General features: G+C 35.9%; 1 protein-coding gene across 4 annotated transcripts in view; it reads left to right on the forward strand.

Moving 5' to 3' along the window:
- Positions 1 to 21,041, forward strand: part of LOC127429346 (gamma-aminobutyric acid receptor subunit alpha-3-like) — a 327,245-nt gene that overhangs the window by 230,264 nt on the left and 75,940 nt on the right. The gene's annotated exons all lie outside the window — the stretch shown is intronic.

The raw sequence follows: 21,041 nt of genomic DNA on the forward strand, positions 1-21,041 counted from the left end.
ATTTAGAACGTAAAGGATTTGTAAATATTTTTACCAGGGCTGTCGATTTAACATGTTAAATCAATGCAATTAATTATATAAAAAATAAAGTGTTAAAAAAATGAACGAAATTAATCATGTCCCCTGACCATAATGAGGAATATTCCCACCATCGGAGCAATTCAAGCTTTAAGTACCACCTACTTTCTCCTGGGGGCAGTAAGCAAAACTCCAGCTGTACAGGCAATGCACAGCTTATACAGAGAACAAACCCACCCTTCAGCAGACAGCACAACATGAGGACGCGTTCTTGTGTTCAAACACTTGATGTAGCGCAAATCCAAAAGGATGGATCTCAAGACATGTATTTCTAATTTTCAAACTACATTTAACTTGACACAGCGACCTAAAAACTGTACGTTTATGAAGTGACGCAACCAAATTGAGATGCTCCAAAAGCATCTGTCTGAAGCAGGTGTTCATTGACATGTCCTTAAGAAAACCCTTATAATGAATCTCGGACTGACTGACAAATTAAATAGCAAAATAGATTGCTGTAAGCTGTAGGCCAATGATTGACTTATGTTCAATAATATGCAAATAAACAATATATCGCCTTCTAAAGTCACTTTTTGTACTATTTAATTAATGCTTCACTCATCTGCCACAATAATGTAATGCATTTTAATTAACTGAATTATAATTTTTTATAATATACTGTATATATTATTATTATATTCATCATTATATGTTAAATTATTGTTATTTGAGGGGCTTTTTTTCACAAATATTTATATATGCGATTAATTCGAATAATTAATCAGCATGCCATATAATTAATTCGATTAAACATTTTAATCGATTGACAGCCCTAACTTTTAAATTTCTAAAGTTGTAAATACATAAAAATATTTTAGATGTTATCAACACATCCATATTGTATGTTGCAGCATCTATACAAACATACAAAAATGTACATTAAAATTTGACGTACAAATAGTTATGAATTATAATAGATCAGGCTGACAATTTACTAATAATACAATAATACACTCATGTTCATGCAACATTTATTGGTCAGTTCAGATGTTCATGGGTTCCAGATACCACATTTGTTCCTCAGATTTGAAAACAATAATTGAGTGGGCCTGACTGCCCAATGGGTGGCCCCGGCCAACCCGTGGCTAAGTCACAGCTGATCTGAGTCTCTGGAGTATGTTAACATGTTTGCCTTGAACACATGGGTGCCCTGCATGATTAGTTCAGTGATGAGCTTGACATGGCAATCTCTGCAGCCGTTGTGAACTGGATTAGGTGGGTGCAGTTAGAGTACTACAAACAGAATCCTGTTGTCTCAAAGACAGTCCAGATCAGACAAGTTGATATTGTAGCTTATCTTCTGAATACAGCTCAGGGGGCTCAATGACATCTTAACTTTCTTGAGAGCTTCAGAACAGTACGAAATGTCACGTCTGGTGCTCATTACCCACCTGCACTTGCTGCTTACCACAGTCATATATTTGTAAAACATGATCATTTTCCACCCTCATTCTAACCCTATAGAAACACTCGGTTTTGGCACTTCCTCTCCTTTAAGACTTGACAGTACACTGTTATGATTGGCTCTCTGCTCTTGACTGATCTGCTGTCTCTTCTTGCCATCTTACTGCTCAACGCTTCTGGGCGGGCAACAGAAGTGATTAGGTAAAGTAGGAGTTGATGTGTTGTGGTGGAGGCGGTCAGATGCAAATGTCTACCACAGTGTGAAATCACAATGTGGAGGAAGTAGAGAACGAGTCATTTTGGCAGCATGATTTAACAAATGCTCTTTTTGCAGTGAGGAGGAAGTTTTGCGTTCTGAAATGTACAGCTTTTTTTTTTTTTTTTTTTTTTATAATACAATGAGCACTTATATTTCAAAAGATCAAGGAAAGTTTGATTCCTCATGTTATGACCCCTTTAAAACTAAAGTAATTAGTAATGAAGAGAAGTCAGAGGCTATGTTCACACCGAGCTGAATGTGACCCAAATCTGATTTTCTGCTCAAATCTGATTTTTTTTAAAGGTTTGTAAGGTTGACATTTTAAATCTAGCCCATATAAGATACTGGTCTCAACAGCCCACACTCTTAAACTGACCCACTTGCAAAAAAACACTCCCTGAGCATGTTTAACAAACTCTGGCAGGTTCATCATTATAATATGAACAATTAATTTAGTTGCATTAAAAAATGTAATTAGCTGGGGTTTTTTAAGCAGATAGGACACTTCATGCATATATATCTAATATGTCAGAAAGTGATGGAGAAAGACTGTCTTGTTGGATAAAGTATTTTTAAATAAAATAATTTACCTTTGTATGGTGCAATTTAATTATCATAGAAGCTCAAGAGTATATTATTAATTATGAGCGAAACACACTATAATATGGAAGGACAGCAGGAAAAGCTGCATTACATACACTCACTGGGCACTCTATTAGGAACACCTGCACACCTAATTATTTATGCGATTATCTAATCAGCCAGTCATGTGGCACCAGTGCAATGCATAAAATCATGCAGATACAGGTCAGGAGCTTCAGTTAATGTTCACATCAACCATCAGAATGGGGAACATTTTTTATCTCAGTGATTTGGACTGTGGCATGATTGTTGGTGCCAGACTGGCTGGTTTGAGTATTTCTGTAACTGCTGATCTCCTGGGATTTTCACACACAACAGTCTCTAGTTTACTCAGAATGGTGCCAAAAACAAAAAACATACAGTGAGCGGCAGTTCTGCGGATGGAAACACCTTATTGATGAGAGAGGTCAATGAAGAATGGCCAAACTGGTTCGAGCTCACAGAAAGGCTACAGTAACTCAGATAACCACCCTGTACAATTGTAGTGAGCAGAATAGCATCTCAGAAGGCACAACACCTCAAACCTTGAGGCGGATGGGCTACAACAGAAGACGACCACAAAGGGCACTTTATTAGGATCATAGTGTTCCTAATGAAGTGCTCATTGAGTGTTTATGTGAAGAGTTTTATCTATAATTATTTCAGATTTCTATTGACTTGCTTGCATTCGCATTTTGATACAGTTTGAGAAATATAGAAACTGTGTTTTCTGTACGAGTGACTGTACGTGGCTGTTACAAAAATGTATCTCTTTATCTTTTCATGCATATCTTTTACTATGTACTCCAAACGAATATCTGAACCCAACTGTTGAGCCTATAATAATTTTTTTTCGTCAAAAAGAGCTGAATGCAATAACTGGAAATGATGTGACTCGCAATTAAACGTTTTAAACAATCTATAAACAGTCTATAAATTACATTAAATCTGACCTGGCTGTTCACACTGAAGCCACATTGGAAACAATCATGTTCAGACTATCAGTCTAAATCCGATTTTTTAATGTATCCGTTTGGATACTGTGTATCGCAACTGATCAGATCCGATTTGTCCCGTGGCTGTCTTCATTTTCTGGCATATCTGCATTGGCTGCTATTGCAATGATATTGCGCCAGTACGCAAAAAAAATAAAAAAATAAAATAAAATAAAAAACTACATGGAAGGGAATAGAATAGATATTTTAGCCTATAACGTGGTAAAGTGTAGCTGCGGTGCTTGACTATGCCTTATGAGGCAGAGGCAGATACAGAGGAGGCTGGCATGCGTGCGGTCCGGACAGACTTGCAGTGACTGGTGGACCCGTGTGGTAGCTACCTTTGATGAAACTTGTGGCTGTCGAACTTCAGAATGCCCGCGGGAAGATTTCATTGATAATATTCTCAGCTTGACCTACACTCCACCACCACACAGCTTATTCCGGCTGTTTGCTGCAACAATGTGTGACATATAACTTGTCTTTACATAGCGTGAAAAAGTGAAATATGGCAAAAAGCCACTTGAGATCTGATCAGAGCAATCAGACTGAAACGGATTTCCAGAAATGTGATTTGAATAGGATTTCAAACCGCATATGAATATAGCTTAAAATGAATTTGTAAAAATAGTATATCATATGATTATTTGCCATTCAGACTTGCTAAATATGATCGTATTCCAATCAGATATGCACAAAAATCAGATTTGGACTGAAAGTCTGAGCATAGCCTCAGCTACATATCTGATTTATTTCCACATATGTGGCCCAGATCGGATTTGAAAATTTCAGATTCGATGTGCTTGTGGCTGTTCACATGGGCTTCGTTCACAACGCAGCTGAATGTGGCCCGAAACAGATTTTTTGTGACACAGATCTGTTAATTGGATGATAGTGTGAACAGCCAAAAGCGCTTTGAATTTGACATTTTCAAATCTGATCTGGGCCACTTTCATATGTGGAAATAAATTGGATGTGTATCTGATTTTTTCCGATGTGCCTTCAGTGTGAACGGCCAGGTCAGATTGTATGTGATTTTTTTTCATTAATCTAACTCAACAATTGTCACTTGCATGCTTGATTTACAGCGTAATATGCCTTTTATGGTTTAAAACCTTAAAAGTTAATTTTCTAGTTAATTCAGTTCCTTTTTAAGAAAAGAAAATTATAGGCTTCTACAGTTGGGTTCAGCGGTTCGTTTGAATTTCACATAGTAAAATATGCACATGAAAACAAGAAGAGGTAAGCCTACGTATCAGCTCTTTGCTCATGTCACTCATGCAGAAAACAGTTTCTATATTTTTAAACTGTATCAAAATGCAAATGCAAGCAAGTCAAAGGAAATCGGAAATAGTTACAGATAACAACTCTTATCTTACATACTGTATATATAATGCCGTTTTTCCAGCAGTCCTTCAAATTTATGATGTCTCGCTCATAAAAATTACATTCTTGAGCTTCAGTGGTATTTAAATTCCACAATATGGTTGCAAATGAATTTATTTAAAAAAAAAAAAAATACTTTATCCATCTAGTCTTCCATCACTTGCAGATATTTTATTAGTCATTGAGTGTTTTATTCTGGTAAAAAATAATAATAATAAAAAAAAATGCTTACAACAATTTTAATGAGTTAATTTATTATATACATATTAAAATAATGAACATGTCTGGGTTTGTTATATGCATGCTCAGGGAGTGTTATACGCATGTGGGTCAGGTAATGTTGGCTGTTCAGACTAGTGTATAATGTGGGCTACTTTTAAAATGTCAAGTGAACAACTTTACAAAAAAATCAGGGGAACTGGCTTTCAGGCCCCAACTGGCCATCGGGAGCGACGGGGGAAATACTGGTGGTTTGGCCTTGGCGACTTGTTTGGCCTGCTGACCTTCTTGTATTTTTTTTATTTATTTTTTTTTATTTATGTATTCATTATTATTTCCACTCCAGTGATTTATGAATTTGGCATTCGATAATAAATCACGAATCCGCTAGTCTTGACTAATCTGGGCCACCCCTAAAATGGGTCATACCATTGGCATTACGTGAGCGGTTCAAGTAAATGCGCAAAAACCCCGCTCATTCAAGGTACATGGACAGAGCGCAGCTAATGTAAGTGTTTAAATGCTTGTGCACAGTTCAGTTAATTACAAAGTTTACCCTCTTTAACTTAATGCTGTTGATCCAAATGTATGAAGCATGCTTTCTGCTGAAATAATGAAAAATAACCACAAAATAAACTGAAATGAGAGAGTGCATTTTACCTGTCAAAAAGACTCACCTGGAAGTAGCGTTCATTACTATAGCAACAATAGGCTGTGGGCTTTTCTCTCAGAATCATCATTGATGGTAGAAAGAAAAAGAAAGAAACAAAATTGTAGTGTTTTATTTTAAATGAAATATAAATGCTCTCTATTGACGCTGACTACCACCCCTGGAGTCGCGAGTTCGATTCCAGGGCGTGCTGAGTGATTCCAGTCAGGTCTCCTAAGCAACCAAATTGGCCCGGTTGCTAGGGAGGGTAGAGTCACATGGGGTAACCTCCTCATGGTCACTATAATGTGTGGTTGTCGCTCTCAGTGGGACGTGTGGTGAGTTGTGCGTTGATGCCGCAGAGATTAGTGTGAAGCCTCCAAACGTGCTACGTCTCCGCAGTAATGCGCTCAACAAGCCATGTGATAAGATGCGGTCTCAGACGCGGAGGCAATTGAGATTCTCTACGCCACCACGAGGACTTAGAGTGCATTGGAAATTCCAAATTGGGGAGAAAAAATAAATAAATAAGTAAATGCTCTCACGTCATAAAATTAAGAATAATGAATAAATAAAATCAGTTCATGTTTTTGTTTTTTTATATACTGTATATTCAAATGGTAGTGTTGTAAAAAATTAAATACATACTTAAAAATAAAATAAATACTCACAAAACCACTATGTTTGATCCATTTTGTTTTGATGAAAATTTAAATTAGGCCCTATAATGATAGCAAATTATTGCAACATGGAGTGATATTTACAACAAATAAATAAATCCTTTCTTTGATACTGAGATTTCAATCACCAGTGAAGACCAGGTGAATCAGAGAAAGAGAACAAAGAGGACAGGTATTTAAAATTCGGTGAACAAAAGTTAGTTTAGAAGTCACTGAGAAAGTGCATGATAATATTTACACCTTAGGTCGTCTATCCATGGAGGCTTTGTTTGATTGCTTTTCATTAAATTTATTGGTAACACGTTGAAATAAGATTGTGTATAAATTAACATTACGTAATTAATTAAAATGAAAAATGAACAATACTTTTACAACATTTGTAATCTTGGTTTATGCTAGTCTCTACACATACTGATACAGTTTAATGTTAAAAATGGGTAATGTAACATCATTAAGAACTAGCATGAACTAACAATGAAAATAAAATTAACATTAACTAAGATGAACAAATGCATATAAAATATTCATTGTTATGTCTTTAAACCTAATTTTGAATGTTACATGTTCATGTGTTAATACATATACAATCTTAGCGTAAAGTGTACTGTTAAATCATTATCCCCAACATAAGCTGTGGTTTTAAAATTTGTTGTGGGTTTACTGGGTGGCCTGGGATTACTTTTTAAGTAACTTAAACAACACTGGTCATTAGACTACTTTCACAATCCATCCTTGTATGGCTGCAGAATTAATCAAAATACAATTAAAAACGTGATAAGTTCTTGTGCGATTATTGAACTACAAAAGGCTGCAAGTTCAATAAATAAATACATAGTCTGTGTACACTTCAGAATGAACATGTGATGCACTAAATAGTCTCTGTTTCACTTTTCCACATTTGTGCAATTGCAAATATTTGTAACAGCTACAAAATTTTAACCAAATTTACACTGTAAAAAAAATCCTGTTTTTACACACACACAAAAAAAAAAAAAAATAATCAAAAATATGAGTAGTATAATTACATAAAAATGTAAACCACTTTATAGAATAACCTGTACATTTTACAGTTTAAAACTGTTGTAATTTACATAACCACGCTGGCACGGTAAAAAAAGAAAAAAAAAGAAAAAAAAATTCTGTTAAATTTACAGTAATTAAAAACATAATAAACTTGATATTAACCTTCTGAAACTGTAAAAATCTGCTTTTTTACTTTATAAGGTATTGTTAATCACCGTAAAAATGACGGAAGAGCACATGATGACATGAAGTTCACCAATAGTGGCTCTCCAGGTGTAATGACCAATAAACATGTAGAGACAGCGCTCAGTGTCACTCACACAAACACTAAACACCATCAGGGTAACACATGTGAAATTTAAATAATGCAATAAACATTAACTAAACTACATCAAATATAACACAGAACACCCCAATGTACATAACTGATATTAAAAATAAGAAGAAACTTAACTATTCCCATAAAATATAATGAAATATGATGGGCCATGCAGGGAATTATTATTATTATTTCTTTTTTTTTTTTACTGTAATTTTAACAATAATTTACTGTAAAAAGTACATGTACTCTCTTGTTAAACATAATGTAAATTTTTACCATTATACAGGAAAATCATACTTTTTACATCTAAAATATGTAATTTTTACATTTTATTGCAAAAACTACTGTATTGTCTTTTAAAATGTTTAAAAAGATGTAATGTATATTTTACAGTTAATATTCGTTAATAAATTAACGCTTTTTTCTGTAGCATTTTTACAGTCTTTTACCGTAAAAATTACAGAAATTTTTTAGTGTAATAAAGCAACACAGGATCACAGAAAAGGAGATGACAGTGTTTCACAAGAAAAAAACTGTTAAATACACACTGTAGGGGAAGTGACCCTATTAAGCCCACGCACCATATAAGCCCACTTACTGTTATATTTTGAAATATAAAAAAAGACAGAAAATTAAAAGAGAAATATTTGCTGTTGCAGGGAAATGCACACATTTGTTGGTATAATTGTACTTTTGTTTTGTGGCAATCAAATGTTTCATTGTTGAGTTATTTGGGAACATGTGCTAGCACTGTTCAGTGGCCATTTTGGAAGCTGCTTCAACTTCACTGTTTTTGATGACCTCAAAAAAATGCTATTTTTTTCTGTATACAGATGAACAAACCTAGCGAGGAATGAAAACAAATTTAAAATTAAGAGATTAATGAACCAAATGATGCTTGATATTATTTCTTTTCTTTGTTTTTAACAGCAATACTTTGTATTTGAAAAGATGGATTTCATGAGTTTCTGGAGGGAGTGCAGGACACTGCCTGAGTGATGCTCACAAAGATAGATGCATTAAAAGAAAATAAATGATTAAAAACTGCTGATAAACACTTTAAATGAAAATATTTAAGAAGCTTCTTGAGCTCAAACAAGATTTAGTGCTCTGTCTGTAATTATAATCCAGAAATATTACTTTCTTTTCATGTGGGCTTATAAGGAGCAGTGCCTTTGTAAAGCCTGTTTGCTCATAGTTTAAAAGCAGAATGTTTATTTTTTTATTAATGAAAATAATAGTATGTGCATACTTTGACTATTTCAAATTATTTAGGTTTATTTTCCACCTCTGAACACTTCATTTTCCACTTCCCACTGAACAAATAACCCACTGAATCTCATATTACGTGGGCTTAAATTGTACACATGTTCCACTCCAGACTTTTTACATTTGCAATTAAATAAAGTAACTTTATTTTGCCAGTTTATGACAAAACTTAACATGAGCAGGGGCGTAGATTCTGGGGGAATCTTCACCCCTGTATGTATGTATATATATGTACAGTACTGTGCAAAATTCTTAGGCACATAAAATGTTTCACAACAGCATTTGTCTTAAGATGGTTATTTATATCTTCAGCTTTAGTGTGTCAATAGGAAATATAAATGTTAGACTCTCAAACATTAATTTTGCAAAGAGAAAAAATTAGAATAGAAGAACAGGGAGCCCTGCAGCAGATGTCATGGCCCCCACAAAGCCCCCCACTGAACATCGTGTCAGTCTGAGATTACATAAAGAGACAGAAGCAATTGAGACAGCCTAAACAGATAGAAGAACTGTGGTAAATTCTCCAAGAAGCTTGGTGCATCCTATGTGCCAACAACCAAGAAAAACTGTGTCCAGATGTACCTAGGAGAATTGGTGCTGTTTTGAAGGCAAAGGTGTTCACAACAAATATTGATTTAGATTGTTTGTTTTTTGTTTTTTGTTTTTTTTTGTTTTTCACCCAATTTGGAATGCCCAATTCCCAGAGTGCTTTTTTAAGTCCTTGTGGTCGCATAGTGATTCGCCTCAATCAGGGTGGCAGAGGACCTCCGCGTCTGAGATCATCAACCCGCGCATCTTATCACGTGGCTTGTTGAGCTTGTTGCCATGGAGACATAGGCATCTGCGCTCAACTCACCACGTGCCCCACCGAGAACAAACCACATTATAGCGACCACGAGGAGGTTACCCAATGTGACTCTACCCTCCCTAGCAACTGGGCCAATTTGGTTGCTTAGGAGACCTGGCTGGAGTCACTCAGCACGCCCTGGGATTCGAACTAGAGAACTCCAGGGGTGGTAGCCAGCATCTTTTACCACTGAGCTACCCAGGCCCCTATTGATTTAGATTTTTTATGTTTACTGGACTTTGTATTATATTGTTGATTTTTGTAGCCATATTGCCCAGCCTTAGTTCAGTGACACTACAAATGCTATATATCTCAATTGAAATCGACTGCAACTCAAGTCTCCCGTGCGCTTTGCTTAAAGAGAACTGTTTGTGAATTACTGTCTGTGTAGAGCGTTCCAAATCAGCCACTTATTAAGTTCCAATACTGTTACGATGCTGTCTTAGAAGGCAGCTTCTTATGTAGGCAGCAGGTTTTGGAAGAGATATGATTTCTCACCAACAACATTGTCCTCAGAATACAACATGAAACCTCTTAGGCAGACAAACAAAAGGAACTTTGTTTTAACATATATGGAGCCATCAGTCCCAAAACGACACAAACGCATTTCGTAACTCTCCTCCAGTGCGATACAAAGCTTTAGATTAATAACCCCACCAATGACACCAAAGGTCACCGTGACGCAGCAGTCACGCCTTTATGAATAAAACATCTCACAGGGCAATAAAAGAAAAGTCCTCCACTCACACATTTTCAGCAGTACCTTTTCTTCTATAGTGCCTCTTTTTGACAGGCACAGCATGATGACCCCTCGTTGGGTATTGAACGCAACAGAAAGACTGCGAACAATCGGCTCTTTAACAAGACGTACAGTCGGCTGTGTAATTAACGTCAGACGATTATTAGAGCAGGTCCCTAAATCCCCCAATCAACCCGGTCATTTGCTTTTATGTATTTTTTCAGGGCTCTGCCTCACATTGCAATTACGAAGTTGTCTGGTCGTCTCTCTCTTTAAATAATTGCCATCTTTGCAGGTATTTTTCTTGACTTCTGTTTAAAGATCTAAGAAATAGTTCAAAGTGCTCATTTGAGAAACATGGTATCATCAATATTGATAGTATCTTGTTTATTCTCTTTAAAGCAAGCAGAGCGAATCTCCAGAAATCATAGATGATATTTGATGAATAGCCCATCAAATCGGTAATGTGAAAACATGTTTATATTGATGTAAGATTAATGTTTCTGCCCTTTTTTTCTGCCTCATGTAGTTTTTGTCAAATAGGCTGTGATTTTATGGTGATAATGCAATATATCTTTCAAATGTCAAAATATGCATTGCACCAAATACTGCAGTGGAACTACTTATACTAAAATATAAATGATTTACTCTAAAATATACAGTGTTGGGTGTAACGCATTACAAAGTAACGCATTATTGTAATTAAATTACTTTTCTCTTGAAAATTTGAAGTAAGGGATTACTCTTAATTTTTTGTAATTTAATTACAGTTACTTCTGATGTACTTGCGTTACATACTGTATAGATTTTCAACAATTCTATATAAAACAATATTGAATTGAAAATCGAAATTTAACCTCTAATGATAACATTTGTTTTCTAATTCAACACCACCCCTTTAAATGCAGTGGCAATATGTCTGCACGCTTAAGATTGCGCCAGTATGTTGAGAAATCATTCAAGTGAAAAGAGGTCAGAAGATATGAGTGGTTGTTTTACTAAATGAAAATATCCCCTTTACTATGAGTTTATGACAAATGTAGATAAGAAGACAAATGCAGATCCGAAGCACATGACACGGCAACATAGATCTACACTTTTGAGAGATCGCAGGGGCTGTTCACACCCAATGTGTTTTTGTGCACGTCTGCGCTGTGTTTCAAATGTTTTCTGATGTAATCAAGTGCTAGACGGACATCTTTGATTGCTGCAGCATGTCTTGCTTGATTTTAGACACTGTGTCAAGTTAAAATGAGCTTCAATATTTAAAAATGCACCTCGAGACACCTGCATTCTGCTTCATTTATTGCGTTGTGTCTAGCTTATTTTTAGCGCAAGTGTCATTAAGATTCAATGTTCTGAAGAAGTTCAGGTGTCAAAGAGGACGTCATATTACTGTTGCACCGTTACACATGATTCCAAATGGTAAAGTTTCAGTCCAAGTTTCAGCGTATGATAAACAGTAAGACAATATTTTTTCCCTTCAGCTCTGGTTTGCTGAGGGGCCGCTGTGTCTTTTTAAAACTGTTTACTGTTACTATACTGTAACGAATGTTGCCTACGATGATTACATGAAATACAGCTTTTTGCAACAAATGTACTTTCTTGGAGAAGAAATTATAAAGAGAGTAATCGATTTTGAGTTATTTTTTTAGATTTTATTAACCATTTAGTAACAGTTTAAGAACAGTTCAAAAATAATGTATTTGATGTTATAGGATTTATTTGAAAGAATTAAAATAATACTTTTTTGTCTATCCTTTTATTGTCCATCTGGTCAAAGTTGATATGGGTTTTAGAAAAGTAATTAGCAATGAGTAATTTAATTACTTTTCAGACAGAGTAATTAGTACAGTAATCTAATTACAATGTAGAAGATGTCATTAATAATTAGTAATTAATAACTTTTTTGGAGTAACTTACCCAACACTGAAAATATATGATTGTGATTGGTTAATCGCATTCTGTGGTCAAATATTTTGGTAAAATGACCACTAAACTGTTTAATTAACAATTGTATTAGGAAACTGCACTGTAAAAAATACAAAGTTGACAACTTAAAATTTCAAGGCAACTTGCTGCACAGCATTTTTGAGTTTTCTCAACTTTTGGTTCAAGTAGTTCACTTAACTCAATTTACAGAGTAGGGTCTCACTGAACTTGTACTCTTTTGTTCAGCTGATGGAGTTTTTGTTTTAGTTTAGTAAACTAGTCCATTTTTTGGACATGACTTAAAAAGTATGTTCTAATGACCTGGTTTTACTAAAAGAGGTGTTTTATTCTACTTAATATTAAATAAGGCAATCAAATAAAAATAGAATTGCAGGCTTATGATTTTGTTCCAACTTTTTATTTGAAACCCAACAGCAGCGACCACTCTGTCTTTTCACATGTGAAATCTGAACAAATGTCAAATACCACAATCAATGAAAAACAAATTCATTTAAAAATGTGTGTGTGTGTGTGTGTGTGTGCATTTTTTCTGTTCAAAGTCTGATAGGGTGAAGGATGAAGTGCATCCGCACATACAGAATAGCTCACAAATGCAACTTAATGTCAGAGAAGAGGTTAGTTTTGAGTTTTCACTGCACCCTTGCAGAACAGTGACTGCTCATGTCCATGAAGACCTGTCCATCCCTCTGGTCTGTCTGTCGTCTGGAGAAGTGTCCTGGTGTAACAAAGAATAAGTAAATATAATCTGAGATTAACCTTGCAAATTATCACTTTTTATTAATGAAATAATTTACCAAAAATGATCATTCTCATCGTTTACTCACCTTTATTGCCTTTACCTTTAACTACGACTTTTTTCCTTATATGGAACACAGACAAAGACATTTTAAAGAATGACAAAGATATTTCGAATAATGTCTTGAGTTTGGGGACCAAAACTTTCAAGCTCCAAAAAGGATTTGATGGCAGCATAAAGGTAATCCATACGACTCCAGCGTTTCAATCCATGCCTTTTGAAGTAATACAATCAGTTTGGAGTGAAAAACAGACCAAAAATAAATCCTTTTTCACTGTAAAAAGGATCATCTTGAACATATATCCTTTTTTGGAGCTTGAACATTTTGGACCCCGTTGACTAATATTGCATGGATAAAAACACTTCATACATCCTTCAAAGTATCTCTGTGCTCCGCAAAAGAAAGAAAGTCATATGAGTTTGAGATGACATAAGGGAGAGTAAATGATGAGACTACTGGTCAAAAGTTTTGAAACACTTACTCATTCTTTATTTTATATATATATATATATATATATATATATATATATATATATATATATATATATATATATATATATATATATATATTTTTTTTTTTTTTTTTTTTTTTTTCACATTTTAGAACTATAGTAAATTCATCAAAACTATGGAATAACATAAATGGAACTATGGGAATTATGTTGTGACTAAAAATAATCCAAACTAAATCAAAACCGTGTTATATTTTAGCATCTTCAAAGTAGTCACCCTTTGCCTAGAATTTGCAGAAATGTACTCTTGACATTTTCTCAACCAACTTCTTGAGGTATCACCCTGAGATGATTTTTAAACAGTATTGAAGGAGTTCCCTTCTATGTTGGGCACTTATTGGCTGCTTTTCTTTATTATTTGGTCCAAGTCATCAATTAAAAAAAATAAAAAAATTTTTTTTTAAAAGATTTCGTTTTATAATGAAATATATTAATATGGTGGCACAATTATATTTTTGTCTACAAAACTAATTTCAAACATTTAAGCATACGCCTTCAGATCAAAAGATTTTTAAGATCATGAGAAACATTTCAGTCAAGTGTTTCAAAACTTTTGACCGGTAGTGTAACTCTCAGCCACCGTTCAATTTCATTGCATCTTTTTCAATAGAATGTAAGTGAAGGGTGACTGAGAATGTCATTCAAGTTAATTGAATTTAATCGTGTACCGAATCGCACTGAATCACTCTGAATTTGGAAAAAATTAGGTAAACCACATAATCATGAACAGAATTGATTTGCTGAAAACACAAATGTCTGAAGAGGAATTAATTAAACATACTCACCAGAAATGTTTCACAAATTTTGTGGAGGAACAAGAGGAGATCCTCAAGGACTGTTAACTTTTTTGTGAGCCACAATATTTGAGGTCTGCAAAAGGGTACCACATAAAAAGATTTACTTAAATGTGTGACTTATTGTTTTTATTCATTGTGACTTAGTCAAATCAGCCTGTAGACTTGAGGAATACAATTGGCCATTATCTTCCTTTTAATCATGCCCCAAGAAAATGTTATTTTCTGCAAATAATATACCAAATCTATATGTAAATCTATATTTCCTAAAATTTTGAGGTAACTTTGCCACATGATTGTCATTAATTGGTTACCTGCTGATCGAGCTTGTTAAGATATCTCATCTCTTGTCCAAAAGCCCCTTTTCCTGTGGCAGGGTGTTTCTTCAACTTTGGGCACTTTTAGCACTGTGGATGTCTAGAAGGAAAGTCTCGTTAAAATATTTTTCACACTTATTATTTGTCTACTAATAATTTCCAACAGTGTACATTCACTGAGCACTTTATTTAGGAACACTTTTACACCTACAGTGGCATGCAAAGGTTTGGGCACCCCTGGTCAAAATTTCTGTTGCTGTGAATAGTTAAGTGAGTAGAAGATGAACTGATCTCCAAAAGGCATAAAGTTGAAGATGAAATATTATTTTCAACATTTTAAGCAATATTAGTGTATTATTTTTATTTTGTACAATTAAAAGTGAAAAAAGGGAAAGGATCACCATGCAAAAGTTTGGGCATCCCAAGAGATTTGAGCTCTCAGATAACTTTTACCAAGGTCTCAGACCTTAATTAGCTTGTTAGGGCTATGGCTTGTTCACAATCATTGTTTGGAAAGGCCAGGTGATGCAAATTTCAAAGCTTTATACATACTCTAACTCCTCAAATCTTGTCCCAACAATCAGCAGCCATGGGCTCCTCTAAGCAGCTGCCTAGCACTCTGAAAATTAAAATAATTGATGCCCACAAAGCAGGAGAAGGCTATAAGAAGATAGCAAAGCGTTTTCAGGTAGCCATTTCCTCAGTTCATAATTCAATTAAGAAATGGCAGTTAACCGGAACGGTGGAGTTCAAGTTGAGGTCTGGAAGATCAAGAAAACTTTCAGAGAGAACTCCTCGTAGGATTGCTAGAAAGGTAAATCAAAACCCCTGTTTGACTGCAAAAGATCTTAAGGAAGATTTAGCGGACTCTGGAGTAGTGCTGCACTGTTCTACTGTGCAGCGACACCTGCACAAAAATGACCTTCATGGAAGAGTCATGAGAAGAAAACCTCTATTGCATCCTCACCACAAATTTCAGCGTCAAAAGTTTGCAAATGAACATCTAAACAAGCCTGATGCATTTTAGAAACAAGTCCTGCAGACTGATGAAGTTAAAATATAACTTTATGGCCGCAATGAGCAAAGGTATGTTTGGAGAAAAAAGGGTGCAGAATTTCATGAAAAGAACATCTCTCCAACTGTTAAGCACGGGGGTGGATCGATCATGCTTTGGGCTTGTGCTGATGCCAGTGGCACAGGGGAACATTTCACTGGTAGAGGAAAGAGTGGATTAAATTAAATACCAGCAAATTCTGGAAGCAAACATCACACCATCTGTAAAAAAGCTGAAGATGAAAAGAGGATTGCTTCTACAACAGGATAATGAAAAGCCTTTATCCCCCAATCCATCCACTCTTATCACTAGTTCTTCCGGTGTTTAGGAATAATATCTATATCATTTCCACCTCATTGCCCCTGTGATAAGGTGGATCAAGTTTCTGTAAACTAAACAGATTTCAGAACGAATTGTTTTTGCAGCTAAGTTTCAATAAACGGTCTTTTCGCACTGGAAAGAGAATTTTAAGCTCTGAAAGTTATAGTATGTTTTGATAGAACAATGAACTCATTTCAAATGATCAAGGAAATTTAGATTTCTCATGATTTGACCCAACACCTTAGATGTGTTTCCTTGGAGCATTGTGTTGGATATATTATATACACTTCTTCTTCTTCTTCTTCTTCTTCTTCTTTCGGCTGCTCCCATTAGGGGTCGCCACAGCGGACCATCCGTGATCCGCATATTTGACTTGACACAGGTTTTACACCGGATGCCCTTCCTGACATAACCCCCAGTGTCGGGGGGACTGGATATATTACTGTATATACATTGGTGAGCCAAAACATTATGACCACCTGCCTAATATGCTATTGGTCCTCCGTGTGCTGCCAAACAGCTCCGACCCGCCGAGGCATGGACTCTAGAAGACCCCTGAAGGTGTTCTGTGGTATCTGGCACCAAGATATTAGCAGCGGATCCTTCAAGTCCTGTAAGTTGCAAGGTGGAGCTGCCATAGATCGGACTTGTTGGTCCAGCACATCCCACAGATACTCAATCAGATTTTGATCTGGGGCAACACCTTGAACTCTTCATCGTGTTCTTTAAACCATTCCCGAACAATGTGTGCAGTGTGGCAGGGCACATTATCTGCTGAAAGAGGCCATTGCCATCAGGGAATAGCATTGCCATGAAGGGGTGTACCTGGTCTGCAATGATGTTTAGGTAGGTGGCACGTGTCAAATTGACGTCCACATGAATGGCCAGACACAGGGTTTCCCAGCAGAACATTTCCCAGAGCATCACACTCCCTCCACTGGCTTGTCGTCTTCCCACAGTGCATCCTGGTGCCATCACTTCCCCGGTAAACGGCGCACACGTACCCAGCCATCCTAGTGATGCAAAAAAAGAATGGGACTCATCGGACCAGGCAACCTTCTTCCACTGCTCCAAGGTCTAGTTTCGATGCTTGCGTGCCCCACAAGCCTTGCTGTTTCAGAGATGCTCTGATCCAGTCGTCTGACCATAACAATTTGGCCCTTGTCAAAGTCACTCAGGTCTTTACTCCTGCCCATTTCTCCTGCATTCAACACACTGACTATGAGAACTGATTGTTCGATTACCATCTAATCTACCCAGACCTTGACATGTGGCCTTGTTAGGAGATGATCAATGGTATTCGCTTCACCTGTGATTGGTCATAATGTTTTAGCTCATCGGTGTATTTGAATATATTATATTCCTTGTTAATGTTGTGAATTATAATGGCAGATTCCCAATGAGTATCTGTTCCTATTGTTCACAAATATTGCCTTGCTGGTTTTATATGCTGTTGTTGTTGTTTCTCTCGTTCATCTTCTACTTATTCTTATTTCTTTTCCATTATTTGGTCTGCTAAACATTTAAAAAGCTCATTTCACATTTGCACAACGAGTGGCCAGGTTTTTGTATGGCTGGCGGTCATGTTGATTTATAATTTGAGGCCTGCCCAACAAGAGATCTAAAAACAAAACAAGCTGCTACTTTTCTCATTTACCAGATGATTGTTTTTGAGCAGAAGAACATTTATTCTGTACATTAAACAAACACTTGAGATGCAGGGGTTTTGTGCAGTGATATTTAAATGTGGATGAGCAAACACTTTACTGAAACATACAATCTATTATTAGACTATTAATCCACTTACAAAGTTATTCATATAAGTACAGATTTGAATGGAACTGGAATGTAATACAGTGATTAAATATTTCCTCTATTTGAGTTGCTTCTAATTCTTCCCCATATGTTATGTCATCTTTTTCTCCCTACCTGAGTTTTAATTGAGTTTTAGCTCAGAGACTAAATTTAAGACTTCACTTATATTCTGAAATTCGCTGCTGACCTTTTACAGTCTGTACCGTTTCCCATATGCCACACCGACTGTAAATAAGAAGCAATGTCAGCCGCACATGGCAAATGCATATTTGAACATGGAATAATGCATTTTTTATCAATTATTATTCATAATGGATGAAGTGGCATTACACTTGATGTGTTGAGCACTTGATTAATGGTCTTCCAACAGAATAAAACAATAACTTTTCTCTCTGGCCATCAAAATTTAATTAGCAAACCCTTCCAGCTGTGTGAATCATATTTCTAGCGCTAAGCCTGCCAGCTTTTTAACCTGCTCGCTTGCTTGCCGAGACTCATGTGGGCGCACATGTGTCTATGTGTGTGTATGTGTGTTTCAAGTCCCAGAGATAATTGTTTTTCATGCTCCCTTTAAAGTTCGACTTTGTGTATTCAAACACAATAAGTCTTATGTTATGTTTCGCCATTATATACGTTAAACTCAAGGAAGTGAAAGCAAACGCTAATTGGAGAGAGCAGCTGACCTATGGGCAGTTGGCTTTTATTAAAGTTGCATTCAAATTGACCTCATTGAGATGCATTTATTCACTCTAATGCCCCCTCATTTTTGCTTCATGAGCTTTGTTTTGTGCTGCAGTATGAATATATACAATTGCTATTTCCAACCCAGTGACTGAAGCTTTAATGGAAATAAAGGCTTTCTCTCGGAAGGCAACCTGCCTGACAAAATCTGTGTAAGTGTTTGTGTTTATATCATTAAACAACTGTATGGTGCTTATGATTTGGTTATCATTGCATCGTATAGCTAAACATTTTTTGCTTGCATAATATCTTTACCCATCAGGTTGTAAAATCATTTTTCAATCATCAAAGAAATACAGTTTTATTTGTTTTTTCTGAAATATATGGAAAGGGATTTTACCAGAATCTATTTGTTTCCAAAGCTTGGTTTGCCCACCTTTTTAGAATTCAACATTTCCTTTGTCTGAACATTAAGCTGAAATTAGCTTTTTCTTTTTCTTCTTTTTGATCAAAAATGAGATTCTTATTTCTTGAGTCTTATTTCGTTCAATATTAGTAAATCAATTAATGATGTGCAAAACTACATATGTTCAAAATTGACTAATTGGTGGGTTGTCTGAACGACTAGTCAGTTAAGTATAGTTAAGACCAAAGTATACTCCAGTTGTCCGCTTTGCTTATCACTCAGAGAACAGTATGCGTGACGCAAATTTCATCATCAACACATTCTGCGCAGACTGTCCACATGCGGCCTAGATTTTCTCAACACATGGACAGTCCTCGTCTGTATGCATCGTTGGTGCATGCGCCTTTCATTGACTTTACTAAAAGAGTATCACAACGCAGTCGTAGTTTGCATTTGTCTTTATACTGTGTAAGGCTTTGTTTGGAAAATGTCAATAAAGAATTGTATTGTTACATATTGTTTTGTTTTCTTTCCTAAGAAGGAAATAAATGCATTTTCACAGGAAATTTTGTATATTTAGAGTCAAATTTCAGTACTCTCAAAATCTGCGATTTATCGCGATTAGCTACGAATAGAGATGCAACTTAAATAGAGAGTTTGAACTGCTGACAGTGTACCATGCTTTAGCATGTGAACAGTTACTAAATGACCGTAGACACTATTAGAGCTTAATAAAATCTAGATAACCTTGCTAATGAATCTCACTAACTGAGGTTGACTTGTTGACCATCCTGAGGGGTTTAATTGGGATTTTGGAGGTGTGGGAATCCCCTAAGACACTCTCTTGTCATGATTGTTGTGTCCAGACTGATCACACTGTGAATTCGACAACAGTAGGACAAAAATTATCCTATTGAAATCTGTCTGTGCTTACCGAAACTAAAACCACTGCCCCCAGTGGCCAATGCTGAAAGGGTTTATGACTTTCCAGGTGAAATGTCCACAGGGTGGCACCAAAGGCGAGTTTTTTAGTTGTAAATTATGTAATACAGTCAACAAGAATGCATATTTTATTAACCCCGTGCCCTTACCTAACCCAAACCACAACTCTAAACCTAACCAACGGTGGAGTAAAAATTTAATTTTAGAGCAAAAATGCAATCTCCGAATCATGCTCATCATTGCTTATATGAATGCAATTACATCCTGGTTTCCATTGGACCACAACCTGCGTTTCTGAGGTTGCGTACACAACCTGCTATCAGTTGCTCCACAGGGAAAGGTAGCATGCTTGTATTGGTTCAAAAATGTCTGATGGGGGATCGTACTTATCAGTAATTCCGCTCAGTGGAGTAGATTTCAGCGTACATAAACCTTTGCAAGGAAGTGTGATCATGTTGTGCTGCCCTGGTGCCCCTCATAAATAACTATGATAAACCCTTTTGTAGTAATACTACATAAATATATTTGTTAGACAATGAGTAAAATAAATGATCAGTTAAAAATTAAATGCACACATACGCAGCAACTCTACATACAAATAACATCACAGTGTAGAGAATATACTGTGTTAGTCTAGTGGTCCTGGGTTCAAATCCTACCTATATTTAATAATAATAATAATAATAGAGTACGCTCTCTAAATAGTGCCGGAATACGTATACAGAAACTTACAAAACCTGAACTGAAGCATAAACATGCAAGATGGATTGGATTGGCAAACAAACTGCCCACAATGGTGGAACGCCATTCCAGATTTGCTTTCAGTCCAATTTAACCCCTGCCCGTCTCTAAAATCTATACACGCAAATACTGCTTTACCCTAAAGGAACATGTTGTTTGTGCCATTTGATAAGTCAATGAATAAACTGCTATTAACTATGGCATTTTTCTACCTTGAC

Source organism: Myxocyprinus asiaticus, chromosome 38 (genome assembly GCF_019703515.2).
Source record: "Myxocyprinus asiaticus isolate MX2 ecotype Aquarium Trade chromosome 38, UBuf_Myxa_2, whole genome shotgun sequence".
In the NCBI taxonomy this organism is placed as follows: Eukaryota; Metazoa; Chordata; class Actinopteri; order Cypriniformes; family Catostomidae; genus Myxocyprinus; species Myxocyprinus asiaticus.